Source organism: Bos javanicus, chromosome 2 (genome assembly GCF_032452875.1).
Source record: "Bos javanicus breed banteng chromosome 2, ARS-OSU_banteng_1.0, whole genome shotgun sequence".
Lineage (NCBI taxonomy): Eukaryota > Metazoa > Chordata > Mammalia > Artiodactyla > Bovidae > Bos > Bos javanicus.
Window position 1 is genome coordinate 88,680,802 of NC_083869.1, and position 20,948 is coordinate 88,701,749.

A 20,948-nucleotide genomic window follows, 5' to 3' on the forward strand; every position below is an offset into this window, starting at 1 on the left:
TTCAAGCTCTACCCCCAGAGAGGTCATTTTCTATGCACATCAAGGAATTTTGCTGAAAACAAACAGGTCTGTCTAAAAGGAGTTCAGAGGGTCATCTGTTAAAATATTTTCACCCTATTACAGGGAAAAAAAGAATTATAAATAGCACAAAATCTGAAAACCTCTGTACACAGATTCTAAAATCTCCTGCTCTTTGAAGGGGTTGAATATTTTTATTTCAAAGAAGTTCCACTCTGATACACTTGGGAGTCTCATTTAAGTAGTTCCTTAATGAGCTAAGGCACTGATTGAGATAGATGTGTTTATTCCTGCCTCACTAATAAGAAACAAACAGTAAATTTTATATTTATGAGTGCACATGTGTTTATGACATACATATGATATATATATATCTCATATATATTTATATATACCTATGCATGTGAGAAATTCTGAAAGAGATGGGAATACCAGACCACCTGACCTGCCTCTTGAGAAATCTGTATACAGGTCAGGAAGCAACAGTTAGAACTGGACATGGAACAACAGACTGGTTCCAAATAGGAAAAGGAGTACATCAAGGCTGTATATTGTCACCCTGCTTATTTAACTTATATGCAGAGTACATCATGAGAAACACTGGACTGGAAGAAACACAAGCTGGAATCAAGATTGCCGGGAGAAATACCAATAACCTCAGATATGCAGATGACACCACCCTTATGGCAGAAAGTGAAGAGGAACTAAAAAGCCTCTTGATGAAAGTGAAAGAGGAGAGTGAAAAAGTTGGCTTAAAGCTCAACATTCAGAAAATGAAGATCATGGCATCCGGTCCCATCACTTCATGGGAAATAGATGGGGAAACAGTGGAAACAGTGTCAGACTTTATTTTTGGGGCTCCAAAATCACTGCAGATGGTGTCTGCAGCCATGAAATTAAAAGACGCTTACTCCTTGGAAGGAAAGTTATGACCAACCTAGATAGCATATTGAAAAGCAGAGACATTACTTTGCCAACAAAGGTCCGTCTAGTCAAGGCTATGGTTTTTCCTGTGGTCACGTATGGATGTGAGAGTTGAACTATGAAGAAGGCTGAGTGCCGAAGAATTGATGCTTTTGAACTATGGTGTTGAAGAAGACTCTTGAGAGTCCCTTGGACTGCAAGGAGATCCAACCAGTCCATTCTGAAGGAGATCAGCCCTGGGATTTCTTTGGAAGGAATGATGCTGAAGCTGAAACTCAGTACTTTGGCCACCTCATGCAAAGAGTTGACTCATTGGCAAAGACTCTGATGCTGGGAGGGATTGGGGGCAGGAGGAGAAGGGGATGACAGAGGATGAGATGGCTGGATGGCATCACTGACTCGACGGACTCTGGGAGTTGGTGATGGACAGGGAGGCCTGGTGTGCTGCGATTCATGGAGTCGCAAAGAGTTGGACACGACTGAGCGACTGAACTGAACTGATGCATGTGTGTGGGCTTTCCAGGTGGTTCGATGGTAAAGAATCTGCCTGACAATGCAGAAGACGTGAGTTTGATCCCTGGACTGGGAAGATCCTCTGGAGCAGAAAATGGCAACCCACTCCAGTACTCTTGCCCAGGAGATTCCATGGACAGAGGAACCTGGCGGGCTACAGTCCATGGGGTTACAAAAGAGTCAGACACAACCTAACTACTAAAACAACAACAGTGCATGTGTGTATAGTGCATTAAGCACTCTGTCAAAGGATGTACACTGAGTATCTCATTTAATCTTCATAGCTGTTGTGTTGTTCAGTCACGAAGTTGTGTCCGACTCTTTGTGACCCCATAGACTGCAACACACCAGGCTTCCCTGTCCTTCACCATCTCCTGGAGCTTGCTCAAAATCAGCTTGCTCACTGATGTCCATTGAGTTGGTGATGTCATCCACCCATCGCATACTCTGTCATCTTTCTCCTCCTGCCTTCAATCTTTCCCAGCACAGGGTCTTTTCAAATGAGTAGGCTCTTTGCATTAGGTAGCCAATGTATTGGAGCTTCAGCTTCAGCATCAGTCCTTCCAATGAATATTCAGGGTTTATTTCCTTTAGGATTGACTGGTTGGATCTCCTTGCAGTCCAAGGGACTCTTAAGAGTCTTTTCCAGCACCATAGTTCGAAAGCATCAATTCTTTGGTGCTCAGTCTTCTTTGTGGTCCAACTCTCACATCCATACATGACTACTGGAAATACATAGCTTTGACTATACAGAGCTTTGTTGGCGAAAGTGATGTCTCTGCTTTTTAACATGCTGTCTAGGTTTGTCATAGCTTTTCTTCCAAGGAGCAAGTGTGTTTTAATTTCCTGGCTGCAGTCACTGTCCAACATGATTTTGGAGCTCATGAAAATAAAATCTGTCACTGTTTCCATTTTTTCCCCATCTATTTGCCATGAAGTGATGGGACCAGATGCCATGATCTTAGTTTTTTGAGTGTTGAGTTTTCAGCCAGCTTTTCCCTCCATTTTACAGATGAGGAATTGAGGCTTGGAGATTTGAGATGCCTTCCCAACATTAAATCATTAGAGACAGAACTTATCTCCAGTAGCCTCCTTGCTCTAACCTAATGATCTATCACCAAATAAGGACACACGCTAAAATGCCGTGTGTACTCTCAGTCTTGTCTGACTCTTTGTGACCCCGTGGACTGTAGCCCACCAGGCTCCTCTGTCCATGAGTGCTAGTGGAGGATATAGTTGGGGGGAGCATAACAGCCAATTTAAATGTACTTTTATGGATTTGCTTAATTTCCTACAGTTGACATATAATATATCTGTAATGGGAAGCCTGCTCCCCTAACACCAATGAATGTTATAAAGAGACAACCACACCAGTTTCTCAACTGAAATGCAGTACTGTTATGAAAAAAGTCGACATTAAACTAGAATAATATAATATTAATACTTAATTTTTTGTGATGCTTTAAAAATAAAAATTATGTTCACATACATTATCTTATATAATCCTTGCATAAGTCTGTGCATTGTAAAGGTGAATATGATGAAATATTATTATCCCCTGCTTTTGTTTGCCAAATTAAGATCAGAAAATAAATAGACTCTTTACTCTCATAGAGTCATGGAAAGGAGTAGATGGACCACAGTTTGCTGAGGACAAGGGCTATATCTGAAATGTCCACGTGGTCATATCTCTAGCCCCTGCAGTATGATACCTAGGACATGTCACAGAGTAGGTGCTGAACAGATACTGGTTGACATATAAATGAAATGCAGTACCTTGTTCTTGGCCATGTCTTCTGTCCATTGAACTCTATCTCTGGTCACCTGAGATGTAATCTTTTTATTGCAATGCCCAGTCAGGATTTTGGAAGTCTATCATTTTAAACACCATGCTTAAAAGGAGTTGCAAGTAAAAATGTAAGGTCCTCAGAGAACTGCTTAAGCATTTTGTGTGTGTGTGTTAAAATATGCATAACATAAAATTCCTCATTTTGATCATTAAGTGGCATTTAGTATGTTCATACTGTTATGCAATCAACACCACCATCCAATTCTACAACAGTTTGATCACCTCAAAGAAAACTCATACTCCATTAAGCAGTCCTGCCCATTCCCCCTTGCCTCCAGCCCTTGTCTCAATGGGTTTACATGTTCTGGGTATTTTACATAAGTAGATTCATGTAATATATACCCTTTAGTGGCTTTTTTCACCTAGCATAGTTTCATCAGCACTTTATTCCTTTTTATGGCTGAATAATAGTCCATTGTTTGGCTATGCCATTTAAACATTCTTTAAAGGTAGAAAGTGAGTCTAGTAGGATAAGAAATTGACTAGAGAAGAGCAAGCTAAAGCAGGACTTCACCTGGACTTCTGGTTTAAGAAGTCTTTATTTAGCAAGATGCTGAGAAATTATTCTCCACACTTGTGAAGGATGAAGTCAAAGAAAGCCAGGGAAGGAGGAGGACAGGAGAGATTCTTGGCTGAGCCCAAGGGAGGGCTCTTCTTGATGATGAAGGGAGTTAAAACAAGAAGGCGCTATGGAGGGAAGTGGTGAAGTTGGAGCCCTTGACCTTCAGAAGGAGAAGGGTCATCCTTTCATTTCAGATGAATTTCCGTAGGGCGTTCACCACCCAAAACCACAAGACTAGGCCAGGTGATATTCAAAAATCATCCTCATGCTGCAGTTCTAGGACCATGGGAAGGAAGACACACAGAACACAAAGAACAGAGAAGAAAATCCCAGAGAGTCCGTGAAGATACAAAAGTGACCATTTCAGTACCTGCACAAGTAGCTTCAAATTATGTAAATTAGCTATAATGTTAAAAAGGGGCAGGTGACATTTTGACAGAAAAAAAGCAAATTAATTAATGGAATAAAGCAGCAGTTGATGGCCTTGATTATAATTTATGGCACAAAGGAAAAGGCCAACGTATCCTGGATTTTATTTGGGTTAGTGATAATTGTGTTTAGGTAAAAAGAAGTGAAACTCCTAATTGCAAGATAATATCAGTGCTTTATAGAATATCTTGTGCACCACCCCCTCTATAAAAAAATATAAAAGAAAGCACAGTTATTATTTCCTTTCCAACTCAAGTTGAATATAAATTACCTGGAAGGGAAAATTATTTGTGAAGATTAAAAATATTGTAAATTCTCAAATCGTTAGGCGCTTTAAGAAAAACACCCACCAGTGCTTTAAAACCAGTTTTAAGTCCTAATCCTTGCATGCTTAAATAAACATTAAACACACAGATGCAGTGTGTGAAGCAGGCTTGGCTTTAAGAGAGGAAAGATTACGTTTCTGTGTTTATCCAAGAGCTGGCTAAAACACGTTCCATTTGGCCCTGACACACAGAAATTAGAGTTTTAGACACTGGAAAGGGAACTTTATGTCTTTAAACACACAGACTGAACATGGTGTATATTTTAGAGATATCATGAGAAGTTTCTCTCCTCCACCTTATACAGAGCCATCAAAGAGGCAATTGTGTGAACTAAATAACACAGTGACATGTCACATTCCATATACATCGATTTATCAGATCCAGGAAGAAGCCTTCACACTTTCTGGACTAGTGATCAGTGGTGAACCAGCATAAAAATCCGAGAAATGTAGAATGTTCAAGGAAAATTCACATAGAAAATAAATATACCAAAAACCATTTTTTTGTGTGCCTGTTTTGACCTCGATTGACTTAGGCTCTGAAAAATTAGTCCAGGGTCTCTTTATGACTTTCAGAGGTTCTAAGTACCTTTACCTTCATGGGCTGATTCCAGAATTTAAAAAATACATTAAAAAAATCTATTTTATGACTGTGCTAGTAAAGAGATGAATATAATCCAGGCTGAATTTATTATTCAGTTCAGTTCAGTCGCTCAGTCGTGTTCAACTCTTTGTGACCCCATGAATCACAGCACGCCAGGCCTCCCAGTCCATCACCAACTCCCGGAGTTCACTCAGACTCACGTCCATCGAGTCAGTGATGCCATCCAGCCATCTCATCCTCTGTCGTCCCCTTCTCCTCCTGCCCCCAATCCCTCCCAGCATCAGAGTCTTTTCCAATGAGTCAACTCTTCGCATGAGGTAGCCAAAGTACTGGAGTTTCAGCTTTAGCATCATTCCTTCCAAGGAAATCTCAGGGCTGATCTCCTTCAGAATGGACTGGTTGGATCTCCTTGCAGTCCAAGGGATTCTCAAGAGTCTTCTCCAACACCACAGTTCAAAAGCATCAATTCTTTGACACTCAGCTTTCTTCACAGTCCAACTCTCACATCCATACATGACCACTGGAAAAGAATTTATTATTATATAGTCATTATTATAGTCAGTTTTTTCTTCTTACTTTAAAAGAAATGAAAAATAAACCATTTTTACAGCCCTCTAGAAGTTGGAGGTGGGGGGGTCATATGTCGGTGCCTGCTGTGCTCAATGGATTCATCATTCCTGAGTTCAGTAAGTTAACAGATATTTGGCCCATATAGTGGGCTGAGGTCTGGACTAGGGCCTGGAGGAATAGGAAGAAGTGTAAGATGCAATGTACGATGCAGATTGAACTAAGGAACTTTCACTCATAGACAAGTAAGAGACCAAGATGCCTCACGAGGCAGAGAGGTGTGGGGCAGGTGGGAGGGACAGAAGACAAGGGGGTGTATTAGGCAGGAGGATTGATGCCTCCAAATTATTGTTTTAAGGGCCCGTGCAAACTGATGACAGCCAAAATCATAAGAAGGAAACAGACTTGAGAGAAGGACATAAAGATCAAGAAGGATAGGAAGTCCCTGAGGACTATGTGGTGTTCGATGGCATCTTATACCATACTTCTTAAAGCTTTTATGTCACATTAGTATGACTTCCTGTGTGTTGGCTTTCAATATTTCATTTAAAATGTCCTCTCTTTATTTCCTCTTCCCACAAAAAGACAGAGCTCGACTTATGAGTATAATTAAAATGTGACTTCATTTGAGCTATGAGACCATGCTTCCATCTTGTTCTTAGCAGCCATCTCATTTTTATCCCTCAGCCTTTTGCATTTGTAAAAAATGGAAGTGTAATTTCAAAGATTGGTTTAAATTTCTTGTTCTGGCCCTTTTCACTTGTAGCAGCCTGGCCAGACTGTCCTGCCCCACCCCCACTACCCTCCAGGTGGTTCCCTAGTAACAGATACCAAATGAATGACCTATTTGAGTGAAAACTGAAATCAGCATTTCAATACTATTTTAAGTTTGGTTTCAAAACCATGTGCTCCTTCCTATACTAGCACCAATCACAGTGGTAGCTTGTAGCACTTTGGAATAACCTTCCAGATATTTTTAGTGTTTTCTTTGTGAAAATACCAATGTTCCAAAAAAGGAATGCAAGAATGGAAAATCCATACCCAAGAGATACTCAGCGATATGGTGCAATATGATCAATTATTTAGGGACTAATTTCCCAGGCCCTGTACTAGGAAATTCAGATATGATGGAGATGGTACCTGTCATTGAAGAGTTCACAGTTACTAGAAGAGAGAAACAAGCGAACCAGATGATGAGAACATGATGTAATATGTATTACTGCAGAAGCATGTCTTAGGTGCAAAAAGCACACACACACTTACCTCATAGCTGGAGGAACAAGAAGTGACCCTGGAAGGCTTACAAAGGAATGTGGAATTTAGGCAAAGACTGCTGGTTGCCTATTCAATCCACTCCCTTCCTTATTAATCCAATGCCTATTTTTATTCAGTGTGGCAATATGCTCACCATAGAGATAACATTTCTTACTCTCCCTAATGATCATGCAACTAAATTCTGACCAGTGAGATGTAAATGGACATTTTAATCAGTTTTTTGGAAGAGATCTTAAAAGGGAAAACAGACAGCTAGAACTTGTCCTCTTTGCTTTCCCTCCTTCTTCCTTCACATCTGAAATATGGACATGTGAGCTGGAGCTCCAGCAGCCATTTTATATCATTATGTAGACTTGAGAATAGGATCCAAGGACCAAGGATGTCAGAGCAGAACAATAGAAATAACCTAAGTTCTGAATCTGAGTCCCTAATGATTACAGTATCCACCGTACAGCTCTGGACTGCCTATCTCTGGATTCCCTTTATGTGAAAATGAAAACCCATAAATCTTAGCTACTATTATTTTCAGTTTTATTAATGCTAACTTATATTGTGCCCACTGAGTTCAGTTTTGACAGATTAGTAGAAGTCAGCAAGGTGGACAAGAGGCAGAAGTATTTTTTTAGGCAGAGAGAAAAACCTTGTCAAAGCCACAGGAGCATAAAAGTGCATGGAGCATGAAGGGACTTGTAGGCAGCTCTGCTTGGCTGAAGTTATAACCAATAAGGTGAGAGAGTAGAGCAGCTACTCTTGTTCAGGCCAGCTACCTCCTTTAATACATCTAGTTCTTTAGTCATAAATACGCAGCCACTGCAGAGGTTTGTTGTTTACTTAATGGCCCCAGAACATGGGTGGGAGCCTTGGTCTTAGTGAGGAAAAGAGAGCACCTGAGAAGTAATAGGATGGAAAGAGGAGGACCGGCCAGATGCCAGTAAAGGTGTGGGTTCAAGACCTTCTGTTCTGGAGAAGTTGATGGTGTCTGCTTTCTCTGTGAAGAAGGAGAGAGCAAGCCTGGAGGAGAAAGGGTTTCAGGAGAGTGGAGGAAGTCAGAAATAGTTTCTGGTCCTTAGGCCTTTGTGTTCCTGTTTATCTAATTTCCCGTAATTTAAATGAGTTCATAGTTCCACTCCTGCTTCTTTCCACCCAATCCAGAACTTGCTTCAGTTCCCTCCTGTTGAACCTCCACTGCTGAGACTTCCCAGAGTGCCGGCACAGTCTTCTCTGGTCATCATACATGCATTGCTTTGTGTTGTGTCTTAGCTGTGGGAGCCAATCTTATCTTCAAGTATAACAATAAAAATAAAAGTAGAAAGTTTTAGAGATACTCCTCTAAAACTTAGTTCCCCCAACTGCAAAATGAGGGGAAAATCACTACCTTAAAGAGCTGATATGAAGATTCAGAGAATTCATATGAGGAGCTTAGCACTGCGCCTTGTGTATAATAGGCACTTAATAAGAGGTAGCTTTCAGCATTACTTCTATTCAGTTCAGTTCAGTCGCTCAGTTGTGTCCAACTCCTCGCAACCCCATGAACTGCAGTACACCAGGCTTCCTTGTCCATTACCAACTCCCAGAGCCTACTCAAATTCCTGTCCATCGCGTTGGTGATACCATCCAACCATCTCATCCTCTGTCGTCCCGTTCTCCTCCTGCCCTCAATCTTTTCCAGCATCAGGGTCTTTTCCAATGAGTCAGTTCCTCACATCAGGTGGCCAAAGTATTGGAGTTTCAGCTTCAATATCAGTCCTTCCAATGAACACCCAGGACTGATCTCCTTTAGGATGGATTGGTTGGATCTCCTTGCAGTCCAAGGGACTCTCAAGAGTCTTCTCCAACACCACAGTTCAAAAGCATTAATTCTTCGGTGTTGAGCTTTCTTTATAGTCCAACTCTCACATCCATACACGACTACTAGAAAAACCATAGCTTTGACTAGATGGACTTTTTTTGGCAAAGTAATGTCTCTGCTTTTTAATATGCTGTCTAGGTTGGTCATAGCTTTTCTTCCAAGGATCATCTTTTAATTTCATGGCTTCAGTCACCATCTGCAGTGGTTTCAGAGCCCCCCAAAATAAAGTCTCTCACTGTTTCCATTGTTTCCCCATTTATTTGCCATGAAGTGATGGGACTGGATGCCATGATCTTAGTTTTCTGAATGTTGAGTTTTAAGCCAACTTTTTCACTCTCCTTTTTCACTTTCATCAAGAAGCTCTTTAATTCTTCTTCTCTTTCTGCCATAAGGGTGGTGTCATTTGCGTATCTGAGGTTATTGTTACGTAGTATATATTTAATAATCCCTCTTGATTAAGGTATATCCAGTGCTCCATGTCCTTGATCCAAGGTAATCATCAATTGGAAATTTCTTTCTACAGGGCCCCTGCCTCCATAATGACTGTGTACCTCCTGATCATGGAAGGATCCTAATGTTCATTCTGGCTTTGAATGAAAGGTCCTAAGGTCTGAGATGTAGAATGGAAGCTCCATGAGGGTAGGACTGAACCGGTCCTTAACTTCAGTGCCTGTAGAGCAAGGACATATGGGGGTGGGGGGTGGGGGCTGAAGGCCTATTTATTTGTCCAATGAATGAATGCATCTGAGACAGCAGCCCTTCTCTTTGGAAAAAGGCAGTTCCCTTTCCCTTTACTTCCACTTGGATTACTGACATGTCCGTATGCCCTGAAAAATTAGTACTTGCACATTCTTGAATCTTTGTGCCACTTAATCCCTCATTTATTTTCATCCATTTAGTTTTGACAGAACAGGTAATAAAAAAAGCAAAGGAAGAATTTTGGGGAAAAACAGGACTCTTAAGATGTTTTTGAAAAGGGTCCTGAGTGGGCCTGAGTGTGTGTTCGGCCCCTACATGTACTGTGGCAGGCGCTGGCTACAAAAAAATCAGGGTCTGTATTCTTGCTCCACAAAGCACCTGATTCATGAGACAGCTTTGCAGGAATTTAATTAGTGAAGGAATGTGCAAAGCTTAAGCGCTTCAGATGTCATTAACCATCAGGGAGGGGAGAAGGAGGGGAGGAAAACCTAACAGATGTTTGATTCAGTTTCGTTCCATGAAACAGATCATTGCGCGCACCGTTTCTCTATTTGGGTAGCTCTTGAGTAAATCCTGTTAATATTTCATTCTTTGGGGAGCCTGGTTTAACGTGTATCCAGTTTAAAGGGAATAGAAATGCACCTTCTATCTCATGAGGAGAAATAAAGTGATGTTTTTTAAAAAATCTGGGTATTTCTGGGTTGCTTTTGTAATGTCATTATTTCAACACATTGAGTGACTGTTGACCCAGGAGTTGAATGAGCATGAATCTTTAGTTTCAGAAAATTAAGTTGTGGTCAATTTGTGAAGAAACTGCATGTTTCGGCTTTAATGGCTACAAGCGTTTGATAGCACTTTGCTCCTTTCAGTTAGGTCTCTGTTCTGTGTCCAGGAGTGTGTTCTATGAAGCTGGTAGCTTAGGTAGCTAGCTTTCCGAGCACCTACCAGCCCTGGGCTGGCACTGAGTGCTTTAGTTGGCCTCAGAGGCAGAGTCCTGCTAGAACGGACCTGGACTGGACTCCAGCCCATGGAAATGGACAGCATTTGTTGCTTTTCCACCAAAACTAAAATTTCCCTTTTACACACAGGAACAGGCTTCTAGATCCAAAGGTGTCATAGAAATAAGACATACAAGAGTCTCAGGGCCATCTGATTTATCTTTCCACCAAGTCCTGTTTACAGCCTGTCAGTGTTTTTTCTAAGCTTTTTCTCTTGTTAACATCTTGGGATACTCGATTTTGGGTGATAGAGTTAGTAAAGGAAGGAAAAGATACATACCAGCTAGATTTGCTTTAAATCCTGTGTGTAGGCTCCAACTGACTCTTGAGAAATTTTAAAGAGCAAGTTCCTAGAACTTTTTTTCCTCTAGAAATGTTAGCATAATGGTGTTCTGCAACTGATTGCTGCCAAGCCTAAATTATACTCTTTCAAAGCATAATACTAACCACTCAGAAGATGAAAAAAGAAAATCAGCAAGGCAGACTTCTTGTCTTGGTCTTCGTGATTTCTGGCCCTCTATGCTTCAAACCCTTAGAAATTAACACTTAACAATCTGCCTCTATCTTCAAGGTCATTTTATACTCTCTTCTAAATCTGAAATTCCAGTAGAGCAGTGTATTGTCATATAGGGTAGCTGATCCCAAGAATAAAAAGGCTTTCTAATGTTCAAATGTGATACAAATGTTTTGGACAGAGAAAGAACTGAGGCAGGGCTGGAGCTAGTTGCACAGAAGTCATAGAGAGTTATCAGGGTGCCCATGTAAGGCTGGGCTGGTTGTGCTTGGGCAAAGGGATCAGTGTGACTTTGTACCAGTCTGAAAATGCCCCCAAATGGAAGAAGGGAGCTTTTTTCCCGAGTCTCACAAAGGCATTTTACTTGTTAGTAGTGAACCAGTCAGGTTTTACACACCTTATACTAACCTTAGCTTTTATTTCATATTTCTGTACTAAAATTTTTTAATCTTCAGATCTTTATAACATGTTCACTCAGTCCAATCTCCTAAAAACCAAAGAATACAACTTTCATACAGTTTGTAGACAGGCATGTTGGATGATTCAGTTAATACATAAAAATGAAATTACATTTGTTCCACCCTTATACCATCGATTATGCAGGGATATGAAATTGCCTCTATTTCCCACCTTCAACAAGGCAACAAGGATCAGAAAAACCCAGCTGGTGAGTTACATGAGCAATTTGCTGAATCTTTCAAAAAGAAAATAAAGCCAAAGCAAGTTCAAAGCACATTACGTTTTAACTCAGTAGCTGCTACTGCTGCTAAGTCGCTTCAGTCGTGTCCGACTCTGTGCGACCCCATAGGGAGCAGCCCACCAGGCTCCCCTGTCCCTGGGATTCTCCAGGCAAGAACACTGGAGTGGGTTGCCATTTCCTTCTCCAATGCATGAAAGTGGAAAGTGAAAGTGAAGTTGCTCAGTCGTGTCCAACTCTTCTCGACCCCATGGACTGCAGCCTACCAGGCTCCTCCATCCATGGGATTTTCCAGGCAAGAGTACTGGAGTGGGGTGCCATTGCCTTCTCCATAACTCAGTAGAAGCAGGTTTTAATCTTTAAGAAGAATCTAGACTTTCAAGAATAAAACTTTTGGTGAACTGTCTCTCAATAGACACATTTTAATGTCAATGTTTCCTGAACAATTAATAAAGAGGATTCATACACCCTGCTATATTTAAAATGAATAACCAACAAGGACCTATTAGCACATGGAATTCTGCTCAATGTTATGTGGCAGCCTGGATGGGAGAGGAGTTTGGGGGAGAATGGATACATATACATGTATGGCTGAGTCCCTTTGCTGTTCACCTGACAGTATCACAAACAGTATTAGTTGGCTATACTCCAGTACAAAATAAAAATGTTTTTTTAAAGGAGTATTTTCTAGGAGAAGATATTAAATATCAGCAAATCCAGAATTTTGCTTGTTTGTTTGTTTTCCATTTAAATATTTAGCACCATTTCTTTTTTTTTCCTATGAATTCTTCTATTTTCTAGGAAATATCATAAATCCTCCAGTGTGCCAGTCAGAGTATGTTTCAAGAATGGAGACCCCCGTGGTGAGCAAGGGGTTAGTGAATTCAAATGATCAGTCTGGACAGGCCCGTGCCCTCCTGGGTTTGACTAACATTCATCACTCTGTCTAAATGATTTTAATTAATTGTTGGAGTGTTATCTAGAAGGCAGATCCTGTGTCTGTGGCCATGCAAAGAAATGCTCGAGATCTACTCTGCTGAAGTAGGTGGGATCAGTTTGGTCAACCTTAATCCTAGTCAACTGGGGAAAATCCACAAAGACAGGAGAGGAGGCCGGTTTCCACAGCTCTAGTCCACCATTTCTGTGCATCTACTTCCTAGAGAAATGCTGGACCACTGAGTCCTTGTATCTCACTGATTTTTCTTTTTATGACTCTTGCACCTCTAAGCTCTGTTGAATGCTTAATTCATTGCTCATTGATTTTTAATATGACTTAGTAGACAAACCAGAATTCAAAATCCTTGAAGGAAATCATGGTCTCTCTTTCATAACTATAGGGCTTTTGTGATGGGACTTATGGGGCATCCTTTGGGAGTTTCCATTCAACCCACTGTGCTTTAATACTATTGCCCCTGACTACGGGGCAGTTTCTTTTAACCTTCCTGTTCTCTCTAATGGGAGTTTCAGAGGATCTTGTCTTTCTCTGTTTTTTCTACTCCACTTCAAACCTCAGAGGACCAGCCAGGCACTTCCACAAACTTTCCTCAGAAGAGGCCTGCCTTAATTCAGGGGACCAGCTAGGAATAGGCAGCACTATCTCAATGGAGCACTGTGAGGCTATCCCCATCAGGTTCTCCCAACTCACTGCATGCAATAAATCGGCTGCCCTGGGCAGTTTTGTGATTCTTGTCCCTAGAATTGTCCCAGTCCGTGAGCAGTGGGATTCTGGGAAGACCACTTAGCCAGCAGATCACAGCCACTGGACTGAAAAGTATTTCTTTTACAGGATCATGCAGGGTGGGGCCACAGAAGGAGTGCCTACATGCTGATTTGGGGGGACTCTTATGGATGTTGGACACAGGACAAATTTAGGGCTCTGAGCTCTGGAGGGTCTGCTGATCCCCTTTAGGCTTGGGCTGCATTGTGAGTTCCGGTTGTCTCTTGTGCCTCTGTGTTCTGACCGTGGTGCCACCTTGTCCAATGCACCCTGCGGAGGAGAGGTGGCAATGATGTCCTTTACTCTGCATGCCAGTTTCTGCTGTGGACACCTAGGACAGTCACCTTACCCTCTCTGCAGGTTCCATGTCACCTGTTAAACAGCCCCACCCCTCCCATCCCCAGGTGATTGCACCTATGTTCCAAGAGCTTTGGAGACTGTTGCCCCAGAGTCCTTATGGGCCCTTCTGAGTGATGAACTCTCTTGCCTTCAATGACTGTGATGACACCTCAATCATCAGGACCAGTCTTAATGGGGAGCCAGCATTTCTTGAAGGAAGAAGGCTGCTCTTCTCACTCAGCTCAGAAACTGCTTGCCTCTGTCCCTCTCTGGTGATGATGTTCAGGGCTGCATTCTAGATCACAGTCTAGAAACACAGTGATTATCACCAGAGAGAGATGTACTATGTTTATGCTATAAAATTCCAAAAGGAAAGCTTTATATGGCTAGAAAATGAATTACTGTTCACATTTTTCTGGGTAAGACTTGTATGTTTGGTCATCATCAATGAAGCACAGAAACAACCTTTGAAAGAGCCACTGAAGCACAGATTCATAGGCTGTAGGCTGCATTCTGCAGCATCATGAGTAGTTCTGTGACAAGCATTAAATAGTGTTAGAGAACCGCAGAGTCCCTAAGATCTATACTGTTTCAATACAAACTGGCTTTAAAGAGCCATGTCATTGTGAGTAATAACAGCATTGTTCTGTTGGCACTTTGCTGCAGTTTGTTTCCCCTAGAAGTCAAAGCAGGAAGAATGTGGGGCGTGTATGTATGAGGTTTTTTTTAATGTATTGAGGTTTATAATATTTTTACATTTCATGTGTGCAGCATCATATTTCAAATTCTGTGTACACAGCAAGGTGCTCACCACCAAAAGTCTAGTTTCCTCCTACACCATCCAGATGACCATCTTTTCCTCATCACCCTCCCCACCCCTTCCCCTCTGGAAACCACTATTCTGTTTTCCATAGGTATGTGTTTGTTTTTGTTTAGTTTGGTTTGTTCATTTATTTCTTTGTTGTTGTTTGTTTTTCATATTCCACATATGAATAAAATCATATAGTATTTGTCTTTCTCTGACTTATTTAACTTTAATACCCTCAAGTTCCATCCGTGTTGTTGGATGGCAAGATTTCATCTATTTTATGGCTGAGTAATCTTCCACTGTGTATATACACCACATCTTTGTCTATTCTTCTACCAATGAGCATACAGATTGTTCCCATGTCTTAGCTACAGGATGAATGACACCATGATGAACCTAGGGCTACATCTATCTTTTTGAATTAGTGTTTTCATATTCTTCAGATAAAGACTCCGAAGTGGAATAGCTGGATCACAGGGTAGTTCTATTAATTTTTTGAGGAATCTCCATACTTTCCATATGTGACTACACCAATTTACATTCCCACCAGCAGTTTACGAGGGTTGGAGGGGGTGCCTCAATTTCCAGTTTAAGCAACAGAATCTATAGCAAGGAGCTGAGCCACTTCCCTCAAGGAGCTTCCATAAGGAGGGCAGAATGACAGGATAGTAAATATAGCTACTATTTATTGAGCAGTGTTCATTGGCTATGTGTCAGGCACCGCACAAAATGGTTTATACACTTCTTAGCTCATCACAGGTTTGAGGCAGATATTATTTTAAGTAAGAAAATTGAGGACCAAAGCACTTCTTTTGCCCAAGACCATACAGCTGGCAAGTGGCAAGCCAAGAGTCAAGCCGAGGGAGGTCACCTGGGTGAGTCCCTGTGTGTAGTCAGCTCTTTGGCACTACTTGGTACAACCTTGAACCAGGAGAACCGGAGCTTGAAAGTTATCATCAGCTGAGGCTTCAGTATTCAGGAAAATGATGCTAGCCAGGCATCCTCTTAGTATTCTGTGTTCACAGCCCAATAACTGAGTACAGCAGGCCCTCCGAGTTGTTCAAGGGCAGAATGTTTTCCCCTCTTCCCTTCCCTGAATGATCTGAATAGTTACCTCACTGAATCTTGACCACCGGCTGAATCTTCACTTCCTGTGGACCAATCCAACATGGGCTAAGTGTTCCTGAGACATTAGGGTGAAGAATCCTTGAACTAGACTCTCTCGTATTCCCTGTCACCTACCAGAGAATTATTCTTTTTTTTTTTTTTTCCGTTTAAGTCATGGCATTAACATTCACTCCCAACAGTGAATGTTAATGCCTCTATAACATTCTTCGTATGCTTAAAACCAGTATAAGTGTTGTCTATAATAATGATAGGAAGACTGGAATAATAAACTCTTTCTCCTTCTTTAGAAAAAGTAGTCAAGAGGGAGAAAAGAGATTTCTGCTTTAATCAGATGGGTTCTGGGTACTTTGATAGAGTGCTTAGCAGGATGAAAGGTACGAAAGTGGAACATGACAGTTTTGGGTAAGAAGGTACACGAGGCAAGGTCTCTGCAGCTGGCAATGCAGAGGAATCATCTCAGGCACCCAGGCGTTGCTCACATCAGCTGCTGAATAATTGCCCTTAAAAAATAACAACTGAATGCCTTTACAAAGAAGATTGTGGAATCTGTTCTGGCTCTTTTTAAATAAAGGATGTTCGCTTATCTCCAGAATTGTTTCACTGGCTCTTCTGGAAGTGGGCCTATGATTTAGTGACCTCGTAAATTCCTCGGCAGCCCCTGGCTTCCGTAATTCTGTTTCCTCCGTGGCGGGTGAAAAGCAACTCGAGCAAACCTCTTTGCCTTCTTTCTACTTTTCTACACTGTCATCCTTCTCAGCTTTAGAGTGTATTGGTTCCCATGGAAACAGCAATGTCCTTGCTGTGGACAGAACTTAATCACAGCCGAAAGGGTGAAATAAAATACGTTTTTATCTTGGATTGAAATTTGTATCATGATTCATGAAATGGAAGAAAGAAAGGAAAAGAAGAAAAGCAGGAGGATAAGAAGGATAGAGGAGTGGGGAGGAAGGAGGGAAGGGCCGGGAATTGAAAGTGATTCCCCTTGCGTCTGCCTGAAGAAAACTGTTGAAGGGGAGGCTGGTGGCTGAAAAGCACTATGTCCCTCACTGCACGCCAAACGGGGTCTGTCCCAGTTCTCCCAGAGGCTCCGTGGAATCAGCTGTGATTAGCCCTGCAGGCTACTGGCCTGATATGAATTGAGAGGCACCTGCCCCAGGGTATCTTCCCTCATCCCAGGTCACCATGAGAAGGCAAGTTGCTTAGGACACAGTTCCCACTAAATGAGGTAACAGCTGAAGCCATGGTCGAGTCATAATTTTTAGAGGGTATTTTACTAGCTCTTTCAAGTCCTAGCAATTTGCTCACAGTCAGGTGCTCTGGCACTTCGTAAACCTTTTAATAAAGTTACAAACCTCCAGAGAGACTCCCATCTCCTTTTCCAAGTCCCCCACCAGGCCCCTGACCTTATCAGCCACTTCCCGCCATCCTAGCACCTACCCTACATCTGCATAGAAGCGGATGCAGGTTTGTGGAGTTTGAGGCTTATGGGACTTTGCATCTTCTTGAAGAAAAATGATGCAAATTATAAATATGAAGCCAGGTACAAGGTCTTGAAAGAGGTCCGTGCGAATGAAGGGCTTAAACTTTACTAGCTTCCTGGGAATTCACTTCGGCATTATCTAATTTAATCTCAAAACAGCACCATGGGGTATAAAATTACCTCTATTAACAAATGAGAAAACAGTCTGTATAAGAGTCATCAAAATTTACTACAAATTTATGAAAAGTTCTAAACCCATGGATTCAACTGTGACTTTTGGGGATTGATAAACAGGACTGGATATTAGGGAATGTCTCTATGACTGAATTCTTGTTTGTTTGGTTGGATATTTTTTTGCAGAAGTATCAGTCGTAACACGCAGAATCCATCCCATTTTTCCAAAATGTGACTTTCATTTCCCCTCCAAATTCAAGCCAGCTGACGGAATTGGATTTCAGCTGTGGTTGAAGTGCTGGAGATGATATCATGTAACCCACTTGCAAATAATTGCTTGGCTTCCTGCAATGCATTGTGTCTACTTGCCACAGAGCAGAGATGGAAACTCAGACTATCAATTGGATGGCTGGTTAATATACACAAGCAATGTGCGTCTGGTATTCCAGGACTGGAAATCTGGACCAGCCTGCAAAGCAACTGGGCAGGGCAGTTTCTGGAGTCTTCCTGGTTGCATTCAGTTGTATGGATCCTCTCACATTAACAATGGAAACAGCCTTCCTTTACTCATATCAGCAATATTAACCAGTCTTCCATTTAAGTCTAACCAGTAAATTTAAAATAGATATGTGCACAAGGATTGTTACATGCAAAGTTCCTGTCTAGCTTCCCTGGCTGTGTCTTCAAAATGGCCAAAAAGTTAATACTCTTTCATCTCATCCTCCCCAGAAAACCATAGTGAGCACATTGGAGAAGGGCTACTTGACAATGGGTCTTCCAGCAGGCCAGCTACTATCCAACATGAGAACCAGCAGGATCCATCCTGGACAAAGTCACAGAGTCCAGGGTGGGAAGAGGAGGTGCGTACCCCAAGGAGGGAGGAGGGCTGTGAGGGATAGCAGGGACCCCCACCCAGAATCCAGATTCACAAATGTAGGATGTGTTTGCATCTGAGGCACAAAATCTCCAGCCCAAATTTTCCCTAAGGACTTTTGTAGACAAAGCACTTTTTCTCAAGTCCCATAATAATAGCATAAGTTTGTTAAGAGATTGCTAAGTATTTTTATATCTATGATCAAATTTAATCTGTCATCTAATTTACCCTTACAACCCCATGAGGAAGGAACAATGGTAAGCAACCCTTTTTACAGATGAAAGAATTGAGGTTCCATGAGAGTAAGTAATTCTCAACGTCACCAAGCTAGTCAGTGGTGGAGTCAAGGTCCAAATCTAGTTTCATTTGACTCCAGAATCGTACTCCAAATCTTGATGACGTTTGTGGGGAGCTTACCATGTGCGAATATCCATACTAGCAATTTACAGAGTCTCTTATTTGCTCTCCACACTGACCTCTAATGTATTTTATTCCTTTCTTCAATGACTCTGTAGTTTAAGCTGGGGAAGAGAGTGAGGTAAATGAGAGTAAAATATTATTTCTGAAAAGGGAAAGGGAAGTCGTTCAATCATGTCTGACTCTCTGCAACCCCACAGGCTGTAGCCAACCAGGCTCCTCTGTCCATGGAATTTTCCAGGCAAGAGTACTGGAATGGGTTGCCATTTCCTTCTCCAGTTATTTCTGATACAAATCAGAGTAACATAAGTGCAAAAGAAAGATGAAGAGTTCACCAAGTGAATCACTCTTGGATGGACTTTATAAGGATAGTTTGGATTGTCAACCCATTGAATTGGAGAAACAAGAAATACTTCATGGGAGGACATGTGGGAACAAAGACAGGGGCACATTTGAGAAATAATGTGTCTAATTCTTGTGGCTTGACAGAAGCATAGGATGTGGATAAGGGATATTTGGCTGAGGAGTTGGATTGGCATTTACCATCAATTGGAAAAATTCTCAATTAATCTGGTAGACCATGGGAGAAAGATGGTCAGGTCCAAGCTAAACTTTTAAAAGAGAAAATGTCAGAGCATTTGTAGACCAGACCAGTACAATAGTTTGAACAAGAGGTAGCAAAGGTCTGAATTTGGGTGGGAACAGGGAGGTTGAAGGGGAGGATCATTCAAGAAACACGTCTGAAATGCTGGATCTCGTGTTCCCACCTGCGGGGACAAGACTTACACCAGAACTCTATTCACTCTGCCCAGGGGCTTTAATTAGACCAGGATCCCCACAAGGAGTCAGAGGGTGTCTCTGGGGAGGAATGTTTCTTTGGAAGATGTTGAGTCCCTGGAGAGGCTGCAGCCCTCCCCACGATGGGGGGGCAGGGTGGGGGGGGGTACATTTGCAGTATTGACTGTTCACAGTTTTCCCCACATCTGTGAGCTCAGGCTCTCAAGGGGCAAGGGAGAGAATGAGAGCAAAGAGCTTAAGAAACGGTTTGTGGGTCTGGCAGGAACATTGGCTGTCATTGGACACAAAATCTATATTTTGTAAGCATAATTGTTTTACAGCTTTCTCTGCTTTCTTTGTTGTTTTCCCTTTCATTCTCCCTTTGTGTTTTCTGTAGTGGTGCTATTTCAAATGAAGTTCCTTCTGAAAATTACTGCCTGTCTCAGCTGTGCTGAAATGAATGAGAAAAAGGCTTCTTTTCCACTTGAATCTGAATGTTAAAGGTGCAGAAGCAGAGAGGCTGGGGTTGGGGGTGGGGAGATGATGGGAAACCTAGGGAGCATTTAGGGATGGAGTAGAATGGGCTTGAGCAGATGTTCCTCTGGCCGAGTCTCCTTCCAGTCTCTTCTCCTGGTGTGTTTGGATTTTGCTTGATTCCCAGAGAGGGTCCCCTTACTTCTGGATACACCACTGTCCTTTGCTGGTTCCTTTGCAGAAGGACCAAGATTGAAGTGACCCTGAAGGACAAGAACAGTATGATTCCTGTGTCTTCCAGCGTGGCCCAGTCCATCATCCATGGAGCTGGAGTGATCAGTCTAAAAAGCAAACATTATCCATCATCCCAGTATCAAATCTCTCCATGCTAACCAACTTGATCTGATTCCCATTTACCTTCTGGGCTCATTTGTCCTATGTTTTAATCTTCTAGCAATGCTGAACTGCTTATATTTTATCTTTCTTCCTCTTGGACTCCTTAATCTTAAAAGATGAGAACAGGTTTGTCATTCTAGAGGGTAGGGGGACTCCAGTCTAGAAATGCCACAATGTGCCTGTGTGTACATGTGTGTGTACATGTGTGCATGTGTACATGTGTACATGTGTACCTGTGTTTTGGAGGTCCAGGAGGAGGGACTCTCCCTCTGAGTCTGCCCCGTGTCTATCCACACATACTGTACTCTTTTTCCTCTTAATAAACACTTGACTTACTTCACTACTTACTGTCTTTGTGGAAATTCTTTTCTGCCAGGGCCCTTGTCATTGACCACTGGTCTAGCGGCTAGGGTTTGGTGCTTTTGCCACCATGACCCAGCCTCAGTCTCTGGCTGGGAACCCAAGCCCCAGTCCAAGCGATTGAAGGCTGAGGGCACCCAAGATCAGCCTCTCCTGAATTAATTCTAGCTGGCTCAAAAGC

At 42.0% G+C, this 20,948-nt stretch overlaps 1 long non-coding RNA gene across 1 annotated transcript in view; it reads left to right on the forward strand.

The window, feature by feature from the left end:
• LOC133226933 (uncharacterized) overlaps nucleotides 1–20,750 on the forward strand; it is a 75,160-nt gene extending 54,410 nt beyond the window's left edge. The window contains exon 2 of the long non-coding RNA XR_009729669.1: nucleotides 18,199–20,750. This is a non-coding gene — a long non-coding RNA (uncharacterized LOC133226933). The remainder of the gene's footprint in view (nucleotides 1–18,198) is intronic.
• Nucleotides 20,751–20,948: the final 198 nt, after the last annotated feature.